The sequence below is a fragment of the Pan troglodytes genome, chromosome 11 (genome assembly GCF_028858775.2).
Source record: "Pan troglodytes isolate AG18354 chromosome 11, NHGRI_mPanTro3-v2.0_pri, whole genome shotgun sequence".
Taxonomy (NCBI): Eukaryota; Metazoa; Chordata; class Mammalia; order Primates; family Hominidae; genus Pan; species Pan troglodytes.
The window spans coordinates 83,730,259-83,744,685 of record NC_072409.2 but is presented as its reverse complement, the minus strand read 5'-3'; the positions used below and the strand labels follow the sequence as shown (position 1 = coordinate 83,744,685).

General features: G+C 39.9%; 1 long non-coding RNA gene across 1 annotated transcript in view; it reads left to right on the top strand.

The window, feature by feature from the left end:
• Nucleotides 1–8,649, top strand: part of LOC107976851 (uncharacterized) — a 425,817-nt gene extending 417,168 nt beyond the window's left edge. Inside the window, exon 4 of the long non-coding RNA XR_010148735.1 lies at nt 8,215–8,649. This is a non-coding gene — a long non-coding RNA (uncharacterized LOC107976851). The remainder of the gene's footprint in view (nt 1–8,214) is intronic.
• Nucleotides 8,650–14,427: the final 5,778 nt, after the last annotated feature.

Sequence of the window (14,427 nt, the reverse complement as noted above, 5' to 3'; positions counted from 1 at the left end):
CTTCTACAAGGAGTTAGATTGGAAGAATAGGAGGTTTGATGAACACTTCCCCAAGAAAAAGGGCATAGGTTAGAAGTCTAACAGGTATTCTAGTTACTTTTTCAGAAGGAGATTATAAAATATTTTTACATGCTTATTATATATGCTACCTCCTATTTTTTCATGTCTTGATTAATATTACAATGCATAAAATCAAAAGCCCCTAGATTTGTCTTCTAGGAAATGGAGTGTGAGACTTTATGGGCCACTCTATCATGCTGAGCGACAGAGGGATTGTTTGAGCTGTAGAGAGGCTGAAAATATTAGAGAAGATGGAAAAGAAAGCTAACTTTCTGAGACTGCCTGCAAGAGAAGAAACTAAAAATAATCAACTTCCTGAGACTAGGTATCTTGTCTCCCATTTGTTAACACATCAATCCTGTGCTACAAAGGTAACAATGTCTTCCCATGTGTGGTTTCAGGATCCAAGGTTCAGGGGAGTTAAGTACTTTATCCTAGATTGCAAAGATAGTAAATAATAGGATAGTGACTTAAACCCAGTCCTCAATAGCTTCAGTCTCATATTCTTTCCTCTTAGACTGTGCATAAGGTGTTGGTCTAGACTTCAGTTCACATTCACTTTCCTTTAAGGAGCATTTATTGAGCAGCTTCCCTGTGCCAAGTTCTCTGCCAAGGGAGGTACCATGAGACATGATGTGGGATGTCCCAGTGGAAGACCCAGCACCCAGAATGAAACCCAAGCCAGTAGCAGCCCTTATATTTAAGGAATTGTTTTCTCTTGATGGTTTTTCTGTACTATCTAAATGTTTTCATTTATATCCCTGTTATAGGAGAAAAAATATTCTAACACAAACAAGATTGATTTTGTCAAGTGTAGGAAACACAAGCTAATGGAATGCTTGAGTTAATGATGCTTCCAACATTAAGGTCTATTTAGTGACATATTTTATGGTACAAACTGTGCCCAGAGTAATAATATACTCCCTTGTCTCACATTTCTCTACATGAGCACAACATTCGGTAGTGTGGGATTTTAAAATCTAAATAATATCAGTATGAAAATTTTGAAACTTCATTTAAATATCTAGGAGCTCCCAAACATACAGATGTTGAGTAGCCATATGTGAACCCCCCCGCCCCGCCCCCACCTGCCTTACACAAATATAATACTAGGCACTTAACAAATGGTGGTTGATTTAACCTACCAGGTGCTACAGCTGGTGCCTTTCACACACTATCCTAATTTATTGCTTCACCAGTCATGCAAAATAGATGTTAGTACAGCCTCCCCTCGGCTTATGCAGGGTATTTGTTCCAAGACTGCCCACTTATACTCAGATCCCTGCACACTCAAGTCCCATAGCTGTCCTGCAGATCCCACACATAGGAAAAGTCAGCCTTCAGTATATTTGGTCAATCCACATTTGGTTGAAAAAAAAATCCCCATGTAAGTGGACCCATGCAGTTCAAATCCACGTTGTTCAAGGGTCAAGTGTATTTCCAATATGTAATTATCTAATATATATTTGGCGCTTATATGTGCCAAAGGGTAACTAGGGGAAGCATTTAATATATGTTTCTCATGTATGTATTTATTCATTCAGCAACTCTATTTGAGAGTCTCCTATGATCCAGGGATCAGGTTAACCCCTGAGGATATAACAGCAAACAAACCAAATAGACAGGGCACTGTCCTCATGGAGCACACTTTCCAGGCAAGTGGAGACATCAATAAATAAGAAAACAAAAAATAGCAAGACAATTACAGACCACGTAAGTGCAAGGAAAGAAAATAATTAAATGAAGAGATAAAAAATTTCTGGTGATCAGGAAAGTCACTCTGGAGAGATCTGAAGAACTGAAGTAGACAGTCATGCAAAGACCTGGAGGAAGAGATCCCAGACAGGCCTGGGAAAAAGCCCTGAGCTGGGAAAAAGCCTGGCTTGCTAGATGAGCAGAAAAAATGCCAGGGGTACAATTGTTCAAGGTAAATCTGGAAAGATAAGTGAGAGTTGGGTGGTTCAGGGCTTTATGGTTTATGGTGAGGAATTTTGATTCTATTTTAAAACCACAGGGAAGCACTGAATACTTTAAGCTGGAGTATGGTATGATCAGTTGTGTACTTTTTAAAGATGATTCCAGTTGTTGAGAGGAGAATGAACCTTAGATAAGCAAGAGTGGAAGTGGGGAAACTAGTGGGAATATCATTACTGCCATCCAGATTCCTAGCATTCAGAGATGGTAGAGGATTGGGGAAAAGAAGGTGGCCATGGCTATGGAGAAAAAAGGATACTTCTGAGATGTGTTGCAGTGGTAGAAACAACAAAGCTCACTGGAGAACTTAATGTGGGAAGCGACCTTATAGGGCTGGCACAATTACTGCCTGTTTATTCTCCCTTTACACACAGATAAAGACACTGAAACTGAAGCCTGGGCCCTTGGCCACCGCGCTCCATTCCTTCACACGCATCCCTACTCCTTACCCATAATTTCTTCAGGTAAACTCAGGTTTGTCTCACCTTCTATTCCTGCTCTTGACCATTGGTTTTCAACCAGGCTGTCATGTACAGACATGGATGTTGTGCGCTGCCCAGCTAGAGGAGGCAGGGGACACAGGCTACTGTGTAGGTTTTAAAGATAGGTTTACAAGTTCTTTAATATTCCTCCCTTCAAAGTGCTTAATACTCTTCCTGTCGAGTGTGGGCTGGACTTGGTGATGCACTTCTGGTGAATAGAATACCCAGAAGTGATGGCATGTAGAATGTCACTTCTGAGACTAGGTTATAAAGACTGTGGCTTCTGTGCCCAGTCTTTCTCTCTCTCTCTCTCTCTCTCTCTCTCTCTCCCTCTCTCTCTCTCTCTCTCTCTCTCCCCCTCCCCCCCTTCCCCCCTCCCTCTCCAATAACTCAATAGAAAGCCAGACGCCATGTAAAAAGGACTCCTGGGCAGCCCACAGGCAAGCCCACATGGCATGGAACCAAGGCCCGTCAGCAACCACATCAGGGAGCTTGAGAGCAGATCTGAGGCCTGACAAAAAGCCACCATAAATGAGCTTGGAAGAAGATTCTCCCCTAGTTAAGCCCAAAGATGACTCCAGCACCAACCAACAGCTTGAATACAACTACATGAGAAACCTAGATATCTGACCCATGGAAACTATGAGATAATAAATATTTTTAAGCACCCCAAAGAAATCATTTGGGGTGATTTGTTACACAGCAGTCGATAACTAGTATAAGTATCATGTGAATGGTTCCTGGAGTTATGCAGTATGGTGGTCCTCTTTCCCCCTGCCCCTCATTGCTGCTCCATTACTGTGTCCCCTGCCTTAGAACTATCCCTCAGCTCCAGAGACTAGTCTTGGACTTTTTATTCCAGTTCATCCTTAATCACGTTCCGGGATAGGATCCCCAGTCTCTGTCCACTGACTTTATATCCCTTACCCATGGGCAAGAAGTGCTTCACCTCCTTCCATCTGAGGCTCAAGAGATGATTCTGGCTAGGCCTGCATTATTTTTATATATTTGCCTGGATTAAACAAATACAGATAAAAAATTTTAATTTTAATATTTCTGTTTATTCCTAGTAAAAGATACTGTCAAACCATTTTCAGAGGAATAACTGTATCAGAATCTCTGGGGTGCTCTACACACATACAAATTTCTGTACCCTAACACTAGAGAGGCTAACTCAGTAGGTTTCAGTTAAGTCCAGAAAGCTGTATTTTTAAAGAGCTCCCATGTAATTCTGAGACCTAGCCAACTTTTGTAAACTCTAGCTTAGTATTTCTCTCCATCTTGCTATAAAAACAAAGCATGTAACTGGAACCAGAAGCTAGGTTTCCCATGTCTTCTTCAATGAATCTGTCACACACATACATAATAAAGTCTATATTTTACCTCTCTGCATTTTATTGACAGCAGTAACTTAATTACATTTAATGAATGTCTGCAAAGATGTAGCAATAAGGATATATTAAATTTATATGAGACCTTTGTACTTTTAGGAAACTGGGACTCAACTTGGTGCAAGTTAGTACTTGGAACATATAAATTTATTTTCTGTAATCTCACTTTTGCAGTAATGACTTTCATTCGCATCTTAGCTCACTCTGTGGAGAATGTGAAGAGCATCTCAATAAATTAAAAAATGACAGCTTTAGGTTTATCAATGATTGAAGCTGCAAAACTATGAGCTAAAGAAAATACAGCAAAGCAAAAATAGAGCCATTTATTCTGTTAGAGTTAAATTCAGGGAAGCAGGGCAGTCAGCAAAAATGCCAAACTCAGTCAAAGACGCTACTGGAGAGGGTTTCTGGTAGGAAGAAAGGAAACTGCAGTTTTCTAATTAACACTGCAATGAATACTAAAAATGACCTTAAAATGGACCTTAAAATGTATTTTAATGAGTTTTTGGCAGGGACTGCCGATGAGCCCTCTTTCATAAGTGAAGGGAAATGTCTTAAAATTAAGCAAGGCTTATGATCATCATACTGGAATCATATTTCAGGGAAATAAAGCCTTTTGCTGGAAGTTAAACAAAAGGCCCAGTAGGAATACTAATCAAGCTAATGTCTTATTCTAATAATTCTAAAGGCAGATTCCTGAAGTATAAATGTTATAGCATCACACACACACACCCCACTTCCTATTCCACATCTACCTAATTGTCTACTTCACTGTCTTTCCCTTTCTCTCCAATCGTTCTTCAGGTTCTTTGCCAAACCCAATTATATTAAAATATATACAAGTCTCTTCCGTATTTTCTAAAGCCTTTACTTGCCCTAGACATCTAGTTTAATATAGTATCTGCTACTAGTTTTCCACTAAAGTACCTTCACCTCCGAAGATAGAGAAAAATACTGCAGCTCACAATCCAATGCCCAGAGCAAACCATGCCCTGGAACACACACCCCCATGGCAGTTCCTCCCCTTTACCTCTTGAGAGCAGCTCCTACCGAAGCAGCCAGCCAACCATGTAATCACCAAGGGGCTCATCTTGCCCACTGCCCAGAAAAGCCAATGCACTTTTTTGCACCAAAAAAATAGTTTAATTAATGTAATGCAGGGCTAGCCAAGTGGAAAATAAAATTTATTACTCAAATCAGCCTCAAGAACTCAGAGGCTAGGGTTTTTATGGATAACCTCGTGGGCAGGGGGCTAGGGTGCTGCTAATTTGTTGGGTATGAAATCGTAGGAGTGTGGAAAACAGTCCGTGTGTGCTGAGTCAGCCTCTGGGTGGGAGCCACAGTACCAGCTGAGTCATGAGTCATGGGTCCAGGTGGAGTCAGTCAGTCTTCAGAATACAAAAGTCTGAAATACATCTCAAAAGACCAATTTTACCATTTACAATTGTGATATTATCTACAGGAGCAATTGGAGAAGTCACAAATCTTGTGACCTCCGGCTTCATGACTCCTGAGCAGTAAGGAATTATATGAAAGCAACCTAAGGAACGAATGGCTGAATATTATTTAACCATGCCTACATTTTAGCAGAATCCAGGCCCCTCCCATAATCCTAATCTCCTGGCCTTTTATTCGTCTTACAAAGGCAGTTTCAGTCTCTGAACAAGGAGAGGTGCAGTTTTAGGGAAGGACTATTATCATCTTTGTTTCAAAGTTAAACTATAAACTAAATTCCTCCCATGATTAGCTTGGCTTACACCCAGGAAAGAGTGAGGACAGCCAGGCTGTGAAGCTAGAAGCAAGATGGAGTCAGCCATGCCAGATACCTCTCACTGTCATAATCTTTGCAAAGGTGGTTTCAGCCAAGTTCACAGAGCAAAGCGCTGGCCCAACTCCCACAGAGCCATCTCTGAGCTTGAGATTAGAAGCATCCAATCACTTCTGCACTGGCGCCTCCTTTGTCTGCGTTGTAGATAAGGGTTCTCACCTCTACTTTGTATTTCTTCAGTCCTCTTCCATCTGCCTTATGTATTCCAGCAATTATTCAAATCTTCTGTTTTATTCTTCCCTCACTTTTAGTACTGACATAAAATGCTTCCTATCATATTTACCCTGTTATTTTTGAAAGAAACTTTAAAAATAACAAAACAAACTTGTATGCTCAGAATTGGTATGTTGATTAAATAAAGGACTGACCTGTGACCCATTTCTCTAAACTATAATATAGATTTGGGGTTCCTCCAGGACCACTTAGTGGTTGGTCTGGAAAATCTATATTGACACTCACAGTTGCCCAGGGAAAAAGAAAGACATATTGTATGTTTCAATTTGGTCAGAGCAAAACTGGCCTTTGATCATCTATAGTAAGTTCTGTGTATTCTGGGGAAACTTTAAGATTAACAGCAAGAATGCAAGCAGGAGTTTTTATTTTACAGTAAATAAGTTTTTATTTTACAGTTAAATAAGTTACATAAGTTATTTCAGATAGAAATAGGTGATTTGTCACCAAGAAACTGGAAGTGTTTCTAGACAATTCATCCATAGTTATAAACCCATGAGCCCCAGGGAAAAACACCTTCAGAATGACAGCATTGCCAAGAAAGGAGAAAGAATGGAAAGATAATCTCTTATTTAGAATTATCTGAAGCGGTCTACCCTCAGTTTGAGGTCTTAGTCTAGACTAAATTGAAGCAGAGGAGGAGTGAGAAGACAGACACCATACCCAAGCAATACCTAGCGCCTTGCTACTCAGACTGTGGACCTTAGACCAGTAGCTTCCAGGCCACCTGGAAGCTTGTTAGAAATGCAGAATCACGGACAGACACAGTGGCTCATGCCTGTAATCCCAGCACTTTGGGAGGCCGAAGCAGTAGAATCACGAGGTCAGGAGTTTGAGACCAGCCTGACCAACATAGTGAAACCCTGTCTCTACTAAAAATACAAAAAAAATTAGCCCACCACGGTGGCAGGCGCCTGTAATCCCAGCTACTCGGGAGGCTGAGGCAGGAGAATCGCTTGAACCTGAGAGGCCGAGGTTGCAGCGAGCTGAGATCACACCACTGCATTCCAGCCTTTCTTTCAAAAAAAAAACAGAAAGAAAAGAAAAGCATAATCATATGCCCCACCCTAGACATGCTGATTCATAATCTACCTTTTTAACAAGATCTTCAGGTGATTTGTACACCCCTTAAAGTTTGAGAAGCTCTGCCCTGGAGAAATCATCTCTTACAGGGCACTATAGAAAAGTGAAACTGATGTGTCATTAACTCGTCCAACTTTACACCCTCCTACTTTCTCTTCCTCCCCACTTTCCTGGGCCATAGAGATTACCCTTGGAGACAGGTGCCTGGGGTTATTCCGAAGACCAAATTAAGTGCTGAGATGCCCAAATTTCATCAACAACCACACAAACCTGGCAAGGGGGGGTGTCTTGAATTCTATTAAGTTAGTACCAGAGAAAAGGCTCAGACTTCTGAGAGTTCTTTGTTAGCCACTATTCTGTGAGTTGCAGTAGTAGAAAATCCAACTCAAAATAGACTAGGCAAAAGGGGAATTTATTAGCTTATATAGCTGAAAAGTCCAGTTACAGATCAGTTCCAAGCACAGCTTTGTCTGTGTATTTAAATGATGTTATAGAAAGCTACCCCAAAGTCTGTTTTTCTCTGTCTTGGTTTTCTTTCTCTGGAGGGCTTGCACTTAAGCACAGCCTCCAGTTCCAGGTCCACTTCTTCTCAGCTCTACATCCACAGAAAAAAGAAGTTTTGGCTGGGTGCGGTGGCTCACGCCTGTAATCCCAGCACTTTGGGAGGCCAAGGCAGGCGGGTCACCTGAGGTCAGAAGTTCAAGACCAGCCTGACCATGGTGAAACCTCGTCTCTACTAAAAATACAAAAATTAGGTGGGCGTGGTGGCACACGCCTGTAATCAAGCCTGCTCTTGAAGCCAAGAATGAGATCAACCCCATGTGAAATGCATGAATCAAGAGTGTGGGAGGGAAATAGAGGAACAGATAGCAAAAGAAGAGGAGACTGATGCTGAGTGGAGAAAAACAATAGCTATTCACTAGGGCATCTTTCCACTGAAATCCACAGCTGCTCTCTCCCTACACAGAGGTGTCCTCTCCAGAAGCAAATGCATAGCCATTTGTTAGAGCAATCACCATAGAGCTGCAGGGCAAGGAATTTTATCCTTATAATTTTATTGTCATTTTGGGGGTGTCCATTATTCCATTATACCATTTACAATACAATAAATTTAAATAATATTTAAAATATGGCACTTCATTGCACTGCTTTCTTACTTTTTCAGAGTGACAAGGTTCAACCCAACAACCTGACTTAATGAAAGTGAAAAACATTAGCCAGTGAAAATATAGAAGGAAAAACATCATTGTGATGGTAACAGAGCTCTGGCCACAGGTGAGGCATGTGCCAGTTTTTTCATAACTATCAAACAGTGCTACCTCCTGTAAACAAACATTGAAGGTTTTAGCCCTGGTCAAAGTTCCCAAAGATCTCTCAATGCCTCTGATAAGTGTGACTTTAACTCAAGGAAACACTGATCTCTCTTCATGTCTCAAAAATCTGGATACAGAGCTGTGGGTCACATTTGGAGATGCTCAATTTTGTTCTCCACTACTGAATTCTCGAGTGAACTATTCTGTACAAATCTACTTTAATTATGTATTAATTTCAATATTATTACATGCAGTACACAACTGCTACTCATTAAAAATTAATCTAGATTCTATTGGTTTTATTTCATATTCATTATAAGGCAACATCCACTTTTTTAAAAAAGCCCTCCAGATAAATGTGTTGCTCTACATAGCCAAGTAGTGACTTGCCAAAAATAGAAATACCTTAATAAGAATTCTGCCTGCATTGTCCTTTCCCTCCTCTCTTTAGCAGCTTCATTCACAATCATCAATAATGAACTGGAGGAAAGCAGAACTGACAGGGACTGGTTAAGCACAACATTTGAGAATCCCTCTGTTCTAAGTTTTTGTTGAAGTTGGAACACCAAAGTCCTATTCTCATTTTGCCATTAAAAGGAATTATTTTATGTTCTTGCCTTTAACAGCCCTGCTCTGGAGATTCCACAGCAGGAAAGCTTTTGTTTAGACATTGACAAGAAGTCCCAGTGCTTTATTTCTCCACATCTATTACAGTACTTTTCCATGCAGCTAAGTGCAGAAAAAAATACAACAATGCTTAGAGTCATGCACCGCATAACAACATTTTGATTAATGACAGACCACATATACGATGGTAGTCCCATAAGACTATGATGGAGCTAAAAAATTCCTATTGCCTAGTGATGTCTTAGCCACATTTTTATGTCCTACATTGTACGATGCATTATCTGCGTGTTCATGGTGATGCTGGTGTAAGCAAACCTACTGTGCTGCCAGTCATATAAAAATATAGCACATATAATTTTGAACAGTACATAATATTTGGTAATGATAATAAGCAACTATGTAGCTGGTTATGTATTCACTATACCATTCTTTTGATCATTATTTTAGAGTGTTTTCTACTTATAAAAAAAAAAGTGCCTGTAAAACACCCTCGGGCAGATCCTCCAGGAGATATTCCAGAAGAAGGCACTGTTACCATAGGAGGTGACAGCTCCATGAGTGTTCTTGCACTTGAAGACCTTCCAGGGGGACAAGAAAAGTGAAACTGATGGGTCATTAACTTGTCCAACTTTACACCCTCCTAGTTTCTCTTCCTCCCCACTTTCCTGGGCCATAGAGATTACCCTTTGAGACAGGTGCTTGGGGTTATTCCAAAGACCAAATTAAGTGCTGAGATGCCCAAATATCATCAACAACCACACAAACCTGGCAAGGGGAGGTGTCTTGAATTCTATTAAGTTAGTTAATGGGTATGTTTCTGTCTTAGCTTTTAACAACAAAAAAAAGAGGTTTAAAAAGTAAAAAAATAAAAAGTTCATGAATAAAAACTGCTTATAGAATAAGGATATAAATTTTAAAATATTTTGATACAGCTGTACAATGTGTTTGTGTTTTAAGCTAAGCATCATTACAAAAGAGTCAAAAGTTTATTAATTAAGAAGTTAAGTAGGCCGAGCATGGTGGCTCATGCCTCTAATCCCAGCACTTTGGGAGGCCGAGGCAGGCGGATCACGAGGTCAGGAGATCGAGACCATCCTGGCCAACACGGTGAAACCCTGTCTCTATTAAAAATACAAAAATTAGCCGGGCGTGGGTGCCTGTAGTCCCAGCTACTCGGGAGGCTGAGGCAGGAGAATTGCTTGAACCCGGGAGTCGGAGGTTGCAGTGAGCCGAGATTGCCACTGCACTCCAGCTTGGTGACAGAACGAGACTCCATCTCACAAAAAAAAAAAAAAAAAGTAAGCTAAGGTTAATTTATTATCAAAGAAAATATTTTTATAAATTAGAGTAGCCTAAGTGTACAGTGTTTATAAAGTCTACAGTACTGTACAGATGTCCTAGACCCTTGCATTCACTAACTACTCACTCACTGACTCTCCAAGAGCAACTTCCAGTCCCTCATGGTAAGTGCCCTATACAGGTATACCATATTTTATCTTTTATACAGTATTTTTACTGTACTTTTTTAATGTTTCAACATGTTTAGATATATAAACACTTGCCATTGTGTTACAATTTTATAAGTGCCTACAGTATTTAATACAGTTTGTAGCCTAGGAGCAATAGGCTATGCCATACAACCCAGGCGTATAGTAGGCTATGCCATGTAGGTTTGCGTAAATACCCTATGATGTTCACACAACAAAATCATCTAACAATGCATTTCTCAGAATGCATGCCTGTTGTTAAGCAACATATGACTGTAGTGTGTGGGAAGAGTCATGTGGGATTGCAAGAACTAAATAAATAAAGTCTCAAACTGTTTTCTTCTAAATGTGAAAATAATAGTTAACATTTGTGGAGACCTTGCTATGTGCCAGGTACTGAGCACACACCTTATTTAATCCTAAGGGGAGTTATCACAGTTACTTCTCACTCACTGTATTTGATGTATTTTTCATACCTTAGGATAATTTATGTTCACAACAAATAAAAAATGCTTTAATTTAATAAAGAAGAAAGAAAACCTTAATCCTGAATTTACAATGCCAAACAATTTACAGAGAAACCAAACTTTTGAAGTCCAATTGTGGTCTCTTCTAACAGTATCAAATCAACATCTCAAAGCCAAGTTGAATCATGTATACTGGATTGGGCATTATTTTCTTACTATAAGAGGTGCTGCTGTGCTTTAGGCTAATACTTCAAAGTGTTGGCTTCAAACTATAACTGACTCAAAAAGAAGTTTTAAAAAAGAGTATTTTGTGGCTCCTTTTCAGTTTGTTATGCCTGGCCAGGTTCCCACTCGACCTTTTCGTTGACTTTCTCTTTAATTCTATTTAACAAACAAGTAAAAGAAGTTAAAGTGTGCCAGGCTAATGTGTTGGTTGCATGGGTTGGCAGAAACTAACTTCATCAGCCTAGGTAAAAATAAAACAAATGGTGGTGAGAAGGACATACACTACAGGAGTATGATCAGGAACCAAGGGCAGAGAAGTACTCAGGCTTCAGGAAGCAAGATGACTAGGAATGGAGGTTTCCCAAGATCCCCTTCTCCTTTCTCATCTGTGGCATTCTCTACTCTTCACAGACCAACTTTCTCCGCTTCTTAACCACATGGCAGAAAATGTACAACCAAAGCTCCCAAGTCTAAATGTTGAACGCTGGCCAAATAGGAAACTCTGCTTTCTCTCTATCTCAGTCCCCACTTCAACACTCAGGAGAAATAATACAAAGGGCCCACCTCAGGTCAGATGTCCACTTCTGCACTCATCAGCTGTGGCTAGGAGATGGAGTCACATAAGACAAAAGGACGGTAGAACCCATCAATACAGTTTGGAAGAGAGTTGCCAAGTAAAAGGAAGTGACTGAACTGGGCAGATGCCCTAAAGGATGTAGTATTAGTCAAGGTTCTCCAGAAAAACAGAATCATAAGAGAGAGAGAGAGAGATTGTAAGGAATTGGCTCACATAATTATGGATACTGAGAAGTCATAAGATTTGGTGTCAGCAAGCTGGACATCCAGGAAAGCCAGTGGTATACTTTCAGTATGAGTTCAAATAAGCCTGAGAACCAGGAGCTCATGGTTTAAGTTCCAGTCTGAGAGCAGGAAAAGACTGATGTCCCAGCTCAGCAGTCAGGCAGATAAAATTTCCTCTTATTCAGCCATTTTGTTCTACTCAGGTCTTCAACTGATTAGATGAGGCCAACCCACATTAGTAGGGCAATCGGCTTTCCTCGATCTGCTGATTCAAACTGTAATCTCCTCCATAACTTTAAAGAAACACCTAGAATAAACTTTATAGACACACCTAGGATAAATCTTGTTCAAATGTCTGGGCACCCTGTGGCCTAGCCGGGTTTGCATGTAAAATTAATCATCACAGGCATCCTCCACCACAAATAACAGTCTCTTTAGGAATCTGAATAAAAAGGCATAATTAAGATATTAATTTAATGATATTTGAATTTCTAATGACACTATAAATGAATTATGCCAATAATTTAAAAACATTAATAAAAAGCCTATTGTTACATACTTGGAAGGAAAGTGGAATGCCAAACAGATACCTTGGCCCAGAAAGCATTTCTATAATACAATTGATCACAGACTCCTCTCAAAAAAGGCACTGGCACGAAGAACCCCATCCCATTTTTCTTACCAAAAATGATAAAGTTATGATGAAGGAATTCTTCCGAATTTAGTTACTTTCAAATTTATTTAAAGTCTTCAGACTTTTTATGTCATCATATTCTTTTTGCTTAAACTTACTAGCATTCTTTGATTCCTAAGCCAAACTAAAAGCAATTAACTTAAGACTTACCACAGTTATGGATATGATGACTTTTGCATTATTAAGCTGAAGCACGAGCTAATAAAAAAACTAATGTTTTAATTTACTAATAAAAAGATAACTTATTAGTATGTGGTTTGCATTATTAAATAAGTTCAAAAGGTTAAACTCTTATGTTCTAAATTTTGGAATAAGGGTGGCTGGGCGAGGTGGCTCACGCCTGTAATCCCAGCACTTTGGGAGGCCAAGGTGGGCGGATCACAAGGTCAGGAGATTGAGACCATCCTGGCTAACACGGTGAGACCCCTGTCTCTACTAAAAATACAAAAAATTAGCCGAGCGTGGTGGCGGGCGCCTGTAGTCCCAGCTACTCGGGAGGCTGAGGCAGGAGAATGGCGTGAACCCGGGAGGCGGAGCTTGCAGTGAGCCAAGATTGCGCCACTGCACTCCAGCCTGGGCGACAGAGCGAGACTCCGTCTCAAATAAATAAATAAATAAATTATAGAATAAGAGTTACTCTCATCCATCTCTTTGCTACAGAAAGAAAGCATATTAAGAAGAGACAACATAAACAATGTTAGAATATTTACCCTTTTAAATAGCTTATAAGCATTTATTCACTGAATACCTGAATACCTACTATCTGCCAGAGCTAGCCCTAACATCAAGTATTTATTTCAAATGCAAAGGGTGTGTTTTTTATTCTTGAGCTATTTGGCTTTGTTAAATATTACTACTATTAAAACCAACAAATAATATTGTTTTAAGAGTACATCAATCTTTTAAAAATTGAGCATTTATACGCTAAAAATTTTTCTGAGAAAATCAGAGTATATCTCATCCATTTCTGTATGGAGGAAACCAGTGCACAGAAAGGTGAAGTTACTTAATGGAGACACCACAAGTATTTGATTATGAAGACATGACAAGACAGTCTCTTGACTCTGGATCTACACCTCTGCCTTAATACCACACCACCATTGACTTAACAAATGATACAAAAGTTATGTAACAATGACAAAATTCCTCCTTGACACTTGAGTGCAGAAAATGGCAATTTTTTATTTTTCTAAATAATGTCAATATGGCTTAACCCCTCAGCCGAGAGAGTAGATAAGAAATTATATGTCAGTCAAAATTTGGGACCCCTGTTCTGGGGTCAAACCTGTATTTATTCTTATTGCTTTATTAAAAATTGTAAAGTTAGTAATGGATTTCAAAAAAGATATAAAAACGGGTTGGGAGGATGGTGGTCACCAATCACTAGTGATGACTCTCAGTGAGCCACACACTTCCTGCCATTTGTGCGCTTGGGTAATCCCCACACATTGACTCCGGCCAGCCCATGACTTGCTTTAATCACTAGAAAGTTACAGAAGTAACATAGTTCCAGGCCTAGGCTTTAAGAAAGCCTGGAAGTTTCCACATTTACACTTTTGGTAACCCTAAAGTACCACGTAAAAAGTCCAGCTAAGATGTTAGATTAACTGTGTGGAGAAACCTTGTGGAGAGAGAGAGGCTCCATCCCCCAGAGTCCCACCTGAGCCCAACCTTCCCGCTATTCCCCTCAATGCACTAGCATAAGAGCAAAGCTACCTTGAACATTCAAGCCTCAGTCATCAATCACCTACAACTTCATGGAAG